The following is a 12,571-nucleotide window of genomic DNA, read 5'->3' on the forward strand; positions in this document are numbered from 1 at the left end:
GTGTGTAACAGGTAGGTGATCATTCAGTTTCTATACATGTTTTGACTTTCTTTTTTTGTCTTACAGGTTTTTCGGACCACATGAAACAAGGGTCTGTACATCTGCCACTTTGTGTGACTCGCTACTATCTGTCTGCAAGTGTGTAACTGGTTGGTGATCATTCAGTTTATATACATGTATTGACTTTTTTTTTTGTCTCAAAGGTCTTTCGGACCACATGAACCAAGGGTCTGTACATCTGCCACTTTGTGTGACTCGCTACTATCTGTCTGCAAGTGTGTAACAGGTAGGTGATCATTCAGTTTCTATACATGCATTGACTTTCTTTTTTTGTCTTACAGGTTTTTCGGACCACATGAAACAAGGGTCTGTACATCTGCCACTGTGTGTGATTCGCTACTATCTGTCTGCAAGTGTGTAACAGGTAGGTGATCATTCAGTTTCTATACATGTATTGACTTTCTTTTTTTGTCTTACAGGTTTTTCGGACCACATGAACCAAGGGTCTTTCCATTTCCACTGTGTGTGTGGCTCGCTATCAATCTGTCTGCAAGTGTGTAACAGGTAGGTGATCATTCAGTTTCTATACATGTTTTGACTTTCTTTTTTTGTCTTACAGGTTTTTCGGACCACATGAAACAAGGGTCTGTACATCTGCCACTTTGTGTGACTCGCTACTATCTGTCTGCAAGTGTGTAACTGGTTGGTGATCATTCAGTTTATATACATGTATTGACTTTCTTTTTTGTCTCAAAGGTCTTTCGGACCACATGAACCAAGGGTCTGTACATCTGACACTTTGTGTGACTCGCTACTATCTGTCTGCAAGTGTGTAACAGGTAGGTGATCATTCAGTTTCTATACATGCATTGACTTTCTTTTTTTGTCTTACAGGTTTTTCGGACTACATGAACCAAGGGTCTGTGCATCTGCAACTGTGTGTGACTCGCTACTATCTGTCTGCAAGTGTGTAACAGGTAAGTGATCATTCAGTTTCTATACATGTATTGACTTTCTTCTTTTGTCTTACATGTTTTTCGGACCGCATAAACCAAGGGTCTTTCCATTGCCACTGTGTGTGTGGGTCGCTATCAATCTGTCTGCAAGTGTGTAACAGGTAGGTGATCATTCAGTTTATATACATGTATTGACTTTCTTTTTTGTCTCAAAGGTCTTTCGGACCACATAAACCAAGGGTCTGTGCATCTGCAACTGTGTGTAACTCACTGCTATCTGTTTGCAAGTGTGTAACAGGTAAGTGATCATTCAGTTTCTATACATGTACTGACTTTCTTTTTTTGTCTTGCAGGTTTTTCGGACCGCATGAACCAAGGGTCTGTGCATCTGCAACTGTGTGTGACTCGCTACTATCTGTCTGCAAGTGTGTAACAGGTTGGTGATCATTCAGTTTCTTTACATGTATTGACTTTCTTTTTTTGTCTTACACGTTTTTCGGACCGCATGAACCAAGGGTCTTTCCATTGCCACTGTGTGTGTGGCTCGCTATCATTCTGTCTGCAAGTGTGTAACAGGTAGGTGATCATTCAGTTTCTATACATGTATTGACTTTCTTTTTTGTCTTACAGGTTCTCAAGAAGTCCCTCAACCTCTTCTATTCCCTGAAGGTGTATCCTTCTAAGAAATTTATTTTCATCTGCAACTGTGTGTGGTTCGCTGTCCATCATTCTGCAACTCTGTAACAGGTAAGTTATCGTTCAGTTTCTATACATGTATTGCCTTTTTCTTGTCTTTCAGGCTTTCAGGACCAATGTCTCCCCCCTTTCTGATGGTGCATACAGCCAACAAGGGTCTGTCCATTGCAACTGTGTGTGTGACTCGCTACTATCTGTTTGCAAGTGTGTAACAGGTAAGTGATCATTCAGTTTCTATACATGTATTGGCATTCTTTTTTGTATTACAGGTTCTCAAGAAGTCCATCAACCTCTTCTTCACACTGTGCTTACTCACAACAAAATACATCATCTTACAACTTGTTTACAATATATTAACAATAGGTTATACATATCAGAACTACTATTTGTACATGTAGTGTATTTAGAGTACAGACAGTAATAAATGACAAGTTTAAATGTGGCACATTGCAATTCATCAACATCGGTGTTCCTTGATGGTGAATCTGGATTGATGCCTTTACAATGTCCTTGTTCAAAAGGTCTTCAGATCTCCCGATTAGTAATGTCCATCAACGTCTGACCCCTTTTCTGCCTCTCGGGATCTCAGAATACCAGTCACCCCACAGTGGTACTCCCCACCGCTAGTCTGAAGGGAAAGATAAAAAACAACAGCCAATATCTTTTCTTCAAAACATCAAATGCACATTACACAACAACAGTATTATACTGTCAAACTATTACTACTCATTAAATCATATTTTAAGCCACCCTTTTCAGCCATACTACAAAATACTACAATCCCCTTTACATAACATATGATAATGTAACATAGGTGTTATAACTTATGATAAAAAGACCTGATACTTTAAATGGAAGTAATAATCAGAGTAGATACTCAGAATGGATATTTATCCACCAAATCACCTTCTAACACTAATCCCTCATCTTCTTCCGAATCTGTCCTAGGTAATAATGGCAGTTGAACTTGTTCCCCCGGCATTACAACTCCAACCCGTCTTAAAATCATCGCCTTAGCAAAAGTCAATATGAATGTGCAACAACAGAACATCACACATAGCGACAAAAGCGCAGCACCGAACAACTGAGCCAACAATGTTCCCATTGGTCCTAATCTCTCCAGCAACCATGCATTCACAGACCATCCTGCTTCTTGGGATGGGCCAAATGCCTCTCATCTTTTTTAGTGCCCCTATTATATCAGTCATATTATCAGAATTATCAGGAATTAAAGTATAACAAGCATCTCCTGTTAAATTCAGAGCTACACATAACCCCCCTTGCTTAGCCAGAATGTAATCAAGAGCCATATCATGTTTCAACAACGTCAATCTGTGACTCTTCTGAGTATTTGATAAATATTCAAACCCTCTAATAGTCTCATTAGCAAATCCCTGTAAGGTGTGTGATGTTATCAATATGGTCTGCTAGGAAGGTCACACCAAACCATGGAAATAAGCCTATTCCCCATTTTTCTCCCATACTTATCCTCCAGTGATAGGCCTCTAAATTTGAAATTGTGCCATTTCACTTATCTGTCTATATCCAGGAATTACCTTGGCTTGGGTGTCATCAGGTGCTTCACCTTTCTCAATGGTGTACACCTCATATGGCAATTTTAATGTTGCCAAGTAACAACATCCTGTCCACCCATATGGCAAAAATATATATGCCTTATCATCACAAACCCACCAAAGATCTTTAAAATTTCCTAGGGTCACATTACCTGGCAATGTTACATGATGCACCATCACTATTTTATTCTGGCCACGTGGTAGCCGGAAAATCACTTCAAACAAACCATCCCTATTTTTATGTTTATCATCCAAATGTATCATATAGCTGTCACAATCTGAAATTCCCATAAACGTTCCAGACCCACCATGAGTATTATTAGAACAAAAACAACCTTTAGCCTTTACTGCCTTTTTCTTCCATTGAATCAGGGACTGCTGTCTGTACATGTTCATGCTGATCATTTATGTTTACATATGGTAATTGCCTCATCCAACTACACTTCTCTCCAGGTCTAAACAAACCCACTGATGTAGCCATCCATATATCATATGCTGCTTGCTGTTTGTAGAACAGCCATGATAATGCATAATACTGACATTCTGTACTTAAAGGTTCAGGAACTGTTTCCAAAATAGAAGGCCAAGTGCCTGGTGTCGGGACTTTCACCACACATGGACCACTAATTTGTTTGCTTGTTCTTACAGAATGTGTTATCTGCTGAAACCATAAGTTCCTGGCTGCCCAATGGTCAGATATTTGCAACACAGATGAATCAAATCCATATGCCTTCCACTTAGCGCCTCTCTTTTTCAGTGCTCGATTCTGATCTATCACATCTCCTGGAATCCAGTCTAAATCCTGTAATACATTTGTCACCTTGATAGAAGGCTCATGCATCATTACATCTCTACTTCACTCTCTCCCACTCTATCTCCAACACTCTCATCATTATTGCTCTCACCCCGTTCTATGGTTACTAACAATTTCTCAGTTGTATTTACTTCATCTTGCAGTGTTACTAATGTCATATTAGATGGATGGGTCACTTTTGCTACTTTCATTACTGGTGTTGTTATCCCTGTACCATTCACTGCAGTTGAGCTTGTTATATTTTCACTAGTTCTATTCCCTAAAGTGACACCTATAGGCGTTCTTGTCATCATTGTGATTTTTACAGGTTCTGTATTATTTATGATTACAGTAGTAACCTGACCTGTAACATTAACACTTTTAGTTGTTTCTGGAGCTACAGTTGTAACCTGCCTTGGCACAGTTTTTACCCCTGAGATGGTTATTACAGGAAATTGTTCCTGGTCCCCTTTTATCTCCTGTGGAGCTCTCAGTTAAGCTTGAGTTTTTAATGTTAACTATCATCTTACGAGTTACATACTCCTGTTTCCACACTTTTTGCACTGGTACAAAGCTGAACTCTGGCTCAAAGTAAGTACATGTATACTCCCCTTGATCTTCCCATGTAACATTACGCATAAGAATTGAACAATCATATTTAACTCTGAACCACCTCATGTCATTGGACAAAACATACTTTCTTTGATTGTAAGGCACCATATCAACTGTAGGCCCTGCTAACACAATCTCTTCACCACCATTTCTCCACTCAGGGGGATCATTACCTCCAGTATTAAATCTTCCACACCTACATGGAAGAAGAACTGATCTGCCTGGTTTGACTGTAATTACCAACTGCACAGGAGTTACTGTTACTGGAATCACCTGAACAGCTGATTCTGGTGGATGTGACACATTTATGCTTTTAGTAATATTTAATGTTAATAAAGTGGAATTTCTCACTGATACATTTACCTCAATCTTCGTAACGTTTAGGTTAGACCCTTTTTCGAACTGGTCTTGGATGTCTATTTGACTCTCTGACTTCCCCTATAGAGGAATCAGTGCCCTCAGCAGCCTTTGGTGCTTCACACTCCCCTGAAATGATTCCTGCTGTTTCTTGGACATCCCTAACCTCAATGTTCTCAAACCTTCTTTCCTGTTGATTAATTGCAGAGTCATTTCCGGCATCATCAGCAATGCCCACAGAGTCATCACCATTGTCCACATCATGGACAATCTCCTCTTCTGGAATTTGACCCTGGAGATCTTCCTGCCTTTCTCCTTCTGTGTGGCGTCATATGCAAATCATGCAGCTCACTTGAGCGACACACCATTAATGCCAATGGAAGTGCATCAACCCAATTCAAACCTGTGTGCTGACAGATTTTCACAATGCGGTTTTTCAAAACACCATTCATTTTCTCACAAATTCCCTGACTTTGAGGATGATATACTGCCCCAAGACACTGTTTTATCCCCAGTTTTTGCCAAATTAATTTCACTGTCTTATCCACGAACTCCTTCCCATTATCTGAGAATATCCGATCTGGAAGTCCCCACCTGCTTATGACCTCTCTGCACAGAAACTTGGCAATGGACTGTGCATTTTTCTATTTGGTTGGACAGGTCTCTGGCCACCTTGAAAAGCGGTCCACTACAACGAACATGTATCTCTTCCCTCCTATTGGTTTTATCATGTCAACAAAGTCCACTACTAACTCACGCATAGGACCCCTTGGAGTTGGGATGTGACCAGGTGGAACCATTACACCCCTTCGAACATTGTTTTTCAAGCAAATTGTGCATCTACCAATGACAGTCTATCTGCTCAAGCAAATATGGTGCCCAAAACCCATACTCCTTAATAATCTTTCTCCTTACCTCGCCCCTTGCCACATGGGCTAAACCATGCGCTTCTTGAATCATCAGACCCAACAGGTCAGGAGGTGCTACTACCAGCCCCTCATGATTCCTCCAAAGGCCAGTAGAGTCTTGAGTGGCTCCTCGATCTCGCCACAACTGTTTATCTATCTCAGGAACTGCTTCCTGCATTAAGGTCACATCGTTAATTGTTATTCTGTCTTCCATGTCTACCTCATGTGTAACCAAAAAGACTTCACCCCATTTGTCTGCTCCTGTAACTGCCTTTGCAGCTTCATCAGCCGCTTTATTCCCCTGTGTGACCCTTGACATATCCCTTTTATGTGCTGCACATTTAGCAATAGCAATTTCTTTGGGTTTCATCATGGCATGTAACAATTTCATTATTTGCTCATGATGCTGTATAGGGGAACTATCTGTTTTCTTAAACCCTCGGTTCTTCCATACTGCCCCAAACAGGTGACACACACTATGTGCATAGGCAGAATCAGTGTAGATAGTCACTCGCTTACCTTCTGCCAATAAACATGCTTCTGTCAACCCTACAAGTTCAGCAAGTTGTGCTGAAGCCAGCTGTGGTATGACTGCAGCCTTCTCAACCACAAAGTTTTCTCCTTGGGCTTTTACTACTGCATAACCCACACACAATTTGTCTCCTCTCCTATAGCAGGACCCATCAGTCCAATATTCCAGGTCTGCCTTCTCCAGTGGGAGGGCTTTTAAATCTGACCTAAGCCTTGAGTATTTCTCAGCTTCTTGCACACAATCATGTGGCTCACCATCTTTTGGAGTTGGCAAAGTTTCAGCTGGATTCACTGTGGCACACCTTACTAGGGTGACATCTTCCTGCTCTAAAAGCCTATAATAATCTCTAAGCCTTGGCATAGTCAGTGTATATTTGCCATGGTTCAGTAGGTTTCTAAGGCTATGATGGGTAAGAATTGTTACTGGCTAACCCATCGTGATTGCTGATGCTTTGTCATACATTAGATAAACTCCTACCATAGCTCTATAACACAATGGCAGTCCCAACTCAACTTCTGAATAAGCTGTGGAATAATAAGAAACAGGCTGTGGACTTGTTCCTGTACCTGTCGCTTGACAGAGGACTGCACATGCATATTTACCTCCAGTAGAAGTAGACACATACAGTAAGAAACATACAGCAGACACATACAGTAAGAAATTCTTGGAGTAATCTGGAAACGCCAATGCTGGAGAGTAACCTCTGTTTCACTGTCTCAAATGCTAAAAGACCCTCTTGTGTCCAGGAAAGATTACAATGGAGTTTGGCATTTCCAGTATCTTTAATCATAGCCCTCAAAGGCCCCATTAAATGTATTGCCTTTTCTTACAGGCGTTCAGGACCAATAGCTCCCTCCATTCTGATGGTGCATACAGCCAACAAGGGTCTGTCCATTGCAACTGTGTGTGTGGCTCGCTATCTATCTGTCTGCAAGTGTGTAACAGGTAGGTGATCATTCAGTTTCTATACATGTATTGATTTTTTGTTGTCTTACAGGCTTTCAAGATCAATGGCTCCCCCCTTCCTGATGGAGGATCTGTCCTTCAAGGGTCTGTGCATCGGCAACTGTGTGTGACTCGCGACTATCCGTGTGGAAGTGTGTAACAGGTGGATGATCATTCAGTTTCTATACATGTATTGACTTTCTTTTTTTGTGTTACAGGTTCTCAACAAGTCAATCAACCTCTTCTTCTCCCTGAAGGTGTATCCTTCTAACAAATATATTTTCATCTGCAACTGTGTGTGATTCGCTGTCCATCATTCTGCAACTCTGTGATCGTTCAGTTTCTATACATGTATTGCCTTTTTGTTGTCTTACATGCTTTCAGGACCCAATGCTCCCCCCATTCTTGATGGTGGATCTTTCCTTCAAGTCACCTGTGTGTGGCTCACTATCTATCTGTCTGCAAGTGTGTAAGAGGTAGATGATCATTCAGTTTCTATACATGTATTTTCTTTTTTTTTCTTACAGGTTCATGACCCCATGAGCCCCTCCCTCCCTGACCATGCATCCAGCCACCACAGTCTGTCCATCTGCATCTGTGTATGGCTCACTGTCTATCTTTCTGCAACTGTCTAACAGGTAGGTGATCATTCAGTTTCTATACATGTATTGACTTTTTTTTTTTTTTTTTTTGTCCTACAGGTTCTGATGGTGGATCTGGTGGACAAGGGTCTGTCCATGTGCAACTGTGTGTGTGTGACTCGCTATCTATCTTTCTGCAAGTGTGAAAGGTTAGTGACCATTCCATTTCAAAACTTGTCGGCTTTCCTTTTTTTGTCTTGTAGGTTTTCAGGACCCCATCGTGATGGTAGATGTGGCCAACAAGGGTCTGTCCTTCTGCAACTGTGTGTTTTTTGCTTTATATCGGTCTGATTCTGTGTAACACATAGGTGATCATAAAGTTTCTATATATGTATTGTCCCCCCCGAAATGGTGGATCCGGACAACAAGGTTCTGTCCATCTGAATCTTCTTTTTGTGCTTCTTGATCCACCCACTGCTCCTGACTCAGTCCCAGTGATGAGCTCCACTGGTAGAGAGACCTCACTTCTGGTTCTGTGGTGGACCCTCTGCTCAGAACTCCATCAGGACATCTCCATCCCTACAGACTGCAGCTAGGCCAAGAAATTAAGCAGCGCCTGTGGGAGGAGTGCCGCTGTCCCGCTCGGAGTATGGAGGTCCAGATCGCAGAGGTCTTCAGCTCACCAACTGGGACAAGCTTCGCCCCTCACTTTGAACTGGACACAAGCAGAGAGCCACTGCCTAAGCAACCCAAGAGGAAAAGGAGGAGGCAAAGACACTGAGATCAGGAAAAGCAGCAAACATGACTTTTAACTCTTTTTTACTATTTTAACTACTTTTCTTCTTCTTCTTTTTCTTCTTCTTCTTCTTCTTCTTCTTATTATTATTATTATTGTTATTAAAATGTACTTTTTTTCTCTCATAACTGATGTACCGTCATGAACTTTGGCACAGAAATGTGCAATTGTGAAATATAAGCTTAATAATAGAACTGTAAATTTTACATTAGGGTTTACACTCTAATCTATAAACCTATTCTAAAGAAAAGTTCTTTAGAACTGAGCTTCTAAATTTCACTGAACCAAACTGGATTTAACTTCAACAAAGTACGGATACATAACATGCTTACCATTTGCACTATGATTATTTGCACAGCTGTACAGATGTTAAGTTTCTGTAGATGTTTATCATATCTGTACATAATAGTTTGTATATAGATGTCTACTCGGGCTACATATTGATGTACAGTATTCATACCTGTACAAGTACAGATTTCTGATTACAGATTTTATTACAGCTCTTTGTTGCTTTTTAACTTATTTATTCGATTTATTGTTTCGTGTATTTTTCTCTTTTAGTATAATACTTGTTAACGGTCTGGTTTTTTGTTACATGTCATAGTTGTGTTGCTCTCACCAAGTAAAATTGTAACATAGTTGGCAGAATAAAGAGATTCTGAGATTTGGGGTTTACTGTGTAAAGTGGTCTGTTTTCATCTATTTCCAGAGGTAAAAAGTAACATTCCCACTTCTTTTATTACAGTAGTTTTAATAAAGTATGAGGACATCACATATTTGGGCCTAGGTCATCTTCATTCATCTTTTTATAAAAGGCTATTAATCATCAGCTGCCAACGATGCCTCCCAAAACCTGTTAAAAAAATCTCTACTTTTCCAAACTGAGGATTACATCTTCATCTAAAATAGTTTTAACTGGTTTATGCTGGTCTGGTTTGCTGGTGTTTTCTGTTTTTTTTCTAGAAGGGCAGTTTCTCAAAGGTTTATAGTCTTTGAGATGCTCTTATACTGTAACACCTGCTGGTGCGAGGTGCGTTCCACTGATGTGTCTGTGTGGATTTTTCACCACTTAAATAGTAAATAAGCCTGTTAAAGAATTGATTGTCCATAAAATACTCTTATGAATTATTCACACAGGATTATGAATTCTTTCTACAAAACAAGCAGTACATTCTAATACACCAAATACAATAATAATTAATAAATACAATAAATTAAAGTCTAAATGAACTAAAATGACAATCACTTGTTAGTGTTACCTTTATGGTAATAGAAGGGAAGTGGTATTTTGAGGAACCAATATTCTGTAGTCAACAGTAAACAATTATTTAAATATACTTTTGGTATTATATTATAAATATAATATATAATATAATATATAATAATTATATATAATATATAAAATAAATATATATTTTCATTATGTAATATAATTATATCATGATTAATTGCCCATCTTCACACAGCTGTCATACTTATTTGCCAGATTAAAATTTATGGAAAGATATTTATTGATCATTACTGAGACGTTTTTCTCTGAATAAAGTTTTGCTTTTATCTTAATATAAATGTATCTTTATTAATCAAATGTTAAACACTAGCATGTTAAACTGATGTAATACTGTTGTTGCTACTCTGGCATTTAAAACTGATACTAACAGGTAAAGCTAGTGTGACCCATACTAAGGGTATTACAGTAGAAGAAGAGCAAGTACACCTTTCTAATTGTTTGCTCCAATTATCATTTGGTTCAGTGCCAGGGACATGTGCAGGTAGCAGGAGGAGAGCTCTCGTTAAAGTTTAGCACAGCTTGGAATTCTTCATTCGGACGGTTTGGAGGATGTGGAGGAGTGAACTGCTGTACAGGCCAGGGAGTCCGGTATGCAGCATTGAAGCCAGATGCAGGTATTTGCTGTGTGTTGGTTTTAGTAGTTGATGCTGTAACGGAGTCACAGTATCTGCTGCTGTTCAGCTTGTGTGAAAGCAGGTGTCTGTTGGTTCTAGTGTGCAGCAGCTTGGACTGCAGTTTTAGTGAGGCTTTGAGGGCTTCATTTAAAATGAATGGTGTCTGTGGCATTGAACCCGGTCTGCAACAGTGAGGCCTAGATACAGGTCCCTACTGTTTGTGTCCAAGTGAGCATGTAGCAAATGTAGAGTCTGCTCGCTAATGCACTTGTCTTTAAAGCAAACTCTTACTGACTGCAGCGTGTAGCAGTGCCTGGGGTTTGGGACTGAGTCTGGGTTAGTGAGCAGAGAGCAGAGCTCTAAGGCAGATGCACTAAACCTTTGGTTACAGGTGTGTAAATGTATGTAATTGACTGGGGGTTTTGGTGGAAGCTGCAGAGCATTAATGTAGTGTGTTTCCCCTTACAGGAGTCGAATCCCCTGCTAGTTTAAATGAATCACTGCTCTTTTCTTCCCCTTTACATGCTTTTATAAATAAGAGTCTTAATCTCATTGTTTTATTGAGTGCCAATATTTTAGACCAGTGTTATCTTTAGATTAGTTGTTTCAATGTACAACAATTAGTAAATGAAAAGTAGTAACTCCTTTTTTTCTTTACTGTAACATCGTACATCGAAGTGAGTAACAAGCTTTGGGTCGTTGTGGAATGTATAATTCACATGTATTTATAATTTGGTGGTTTTGTAGTGAAGTTTGTAGTGTTCACTTATTTATTGAATTAATTTATTTTATTTTATTTTATTTGCGCTCTTTAAGTTCTTGTATCTCATTGTGTTTGTTTCATGGTTGTGCTCCTGACTTCCTATATATCCAGTTATGAGGTTGTAATACGACACTGTCTCATTTTTACTCATTTTTATGCACAATAATTTTACACTAGTTATCGTGCACTTGCTATCTGCTATTGAGCTAACCTTGTGCAAGATCATCAGATAATTGGGATCCAAATAAAATAATAAAGCAATAAAAAACAACTGCCACTAGATAAAACACACTGTGAAGGGGGGCAACTCGGCTGGCTAAGCAGTAGCATGCTAGCTAATACAATCCAAGAGAACGAGAAATATCAGAGACCCCCCTACTGAGGACATTATATGACCTATACTATTAGACATTATTCTAAATAGATGAACCACTTGATTATGCCTTCCGTTTTGTTCGGACCCTAGAGGCCGCTCAACCACAAGTCCAAAATGAATGGGTCCATACAGAGCTTTTGTGCAAAAGTAATAATGATTTTGATATAGATAACTGCTCACATTCTCCACACAATACATCATAAAACAACTCAACACACATTTTAATCAATTATAAGACATCATTTAAGACGTCAGTGAGTCTGACCAGCCAATAAGCAGTTCAGTTCACCAGTCAATCAGCACTCAGCAGCCAGAATGGGAGCGGTTTCTGCTCTACATCTGTTTCCTGTAGGGCAGGACGTGTGTGCTGTTACATTTTTTTTCTTATTCATTTATGTAAGGATTTCTTCTGCTTTAGTAATTAAAGATTAAAGATGATTCCTGCCTGAAAGACCAGAAAAACATTCAAACATTTTAAACCACTGAAACCACTGAAGTCTTATAATTGTTGATTAAAAGTGTGTTGAGTTGTTTTCCTCTGTTCTGTGTTACAGTGAGAGCTGTTATCTGTATAAAAATGATGAATCATTTATAAATGACAATTTTGGGTCTCTGGTAATTCTTGTTCCTCCAGCAGCAGCAGAGTCACTGGGTCAAACGAAACGAGCCTCGTCATTTCTTTTATGATTGATACAGTCAGTTACAGATTCTGGCCGCTAGACGGCGACAAAACGCCAATTACACGGGTGTTACTCCAGTAAGGGCAGACATATGTTT

This window comes from Salminus brasiliensis, chromosome 4 (assembly GCF_030463535.1).
Source record: "Salminus brasiliensis chromosome 4, fSalBra1.hap2, whole genome shotgun sequence".
NCBI lineage: Eukaryota > Metazoa > Chordata > Actinopteri > Characiformes > Bryconidae > Salminus > Salminus brasiliensis.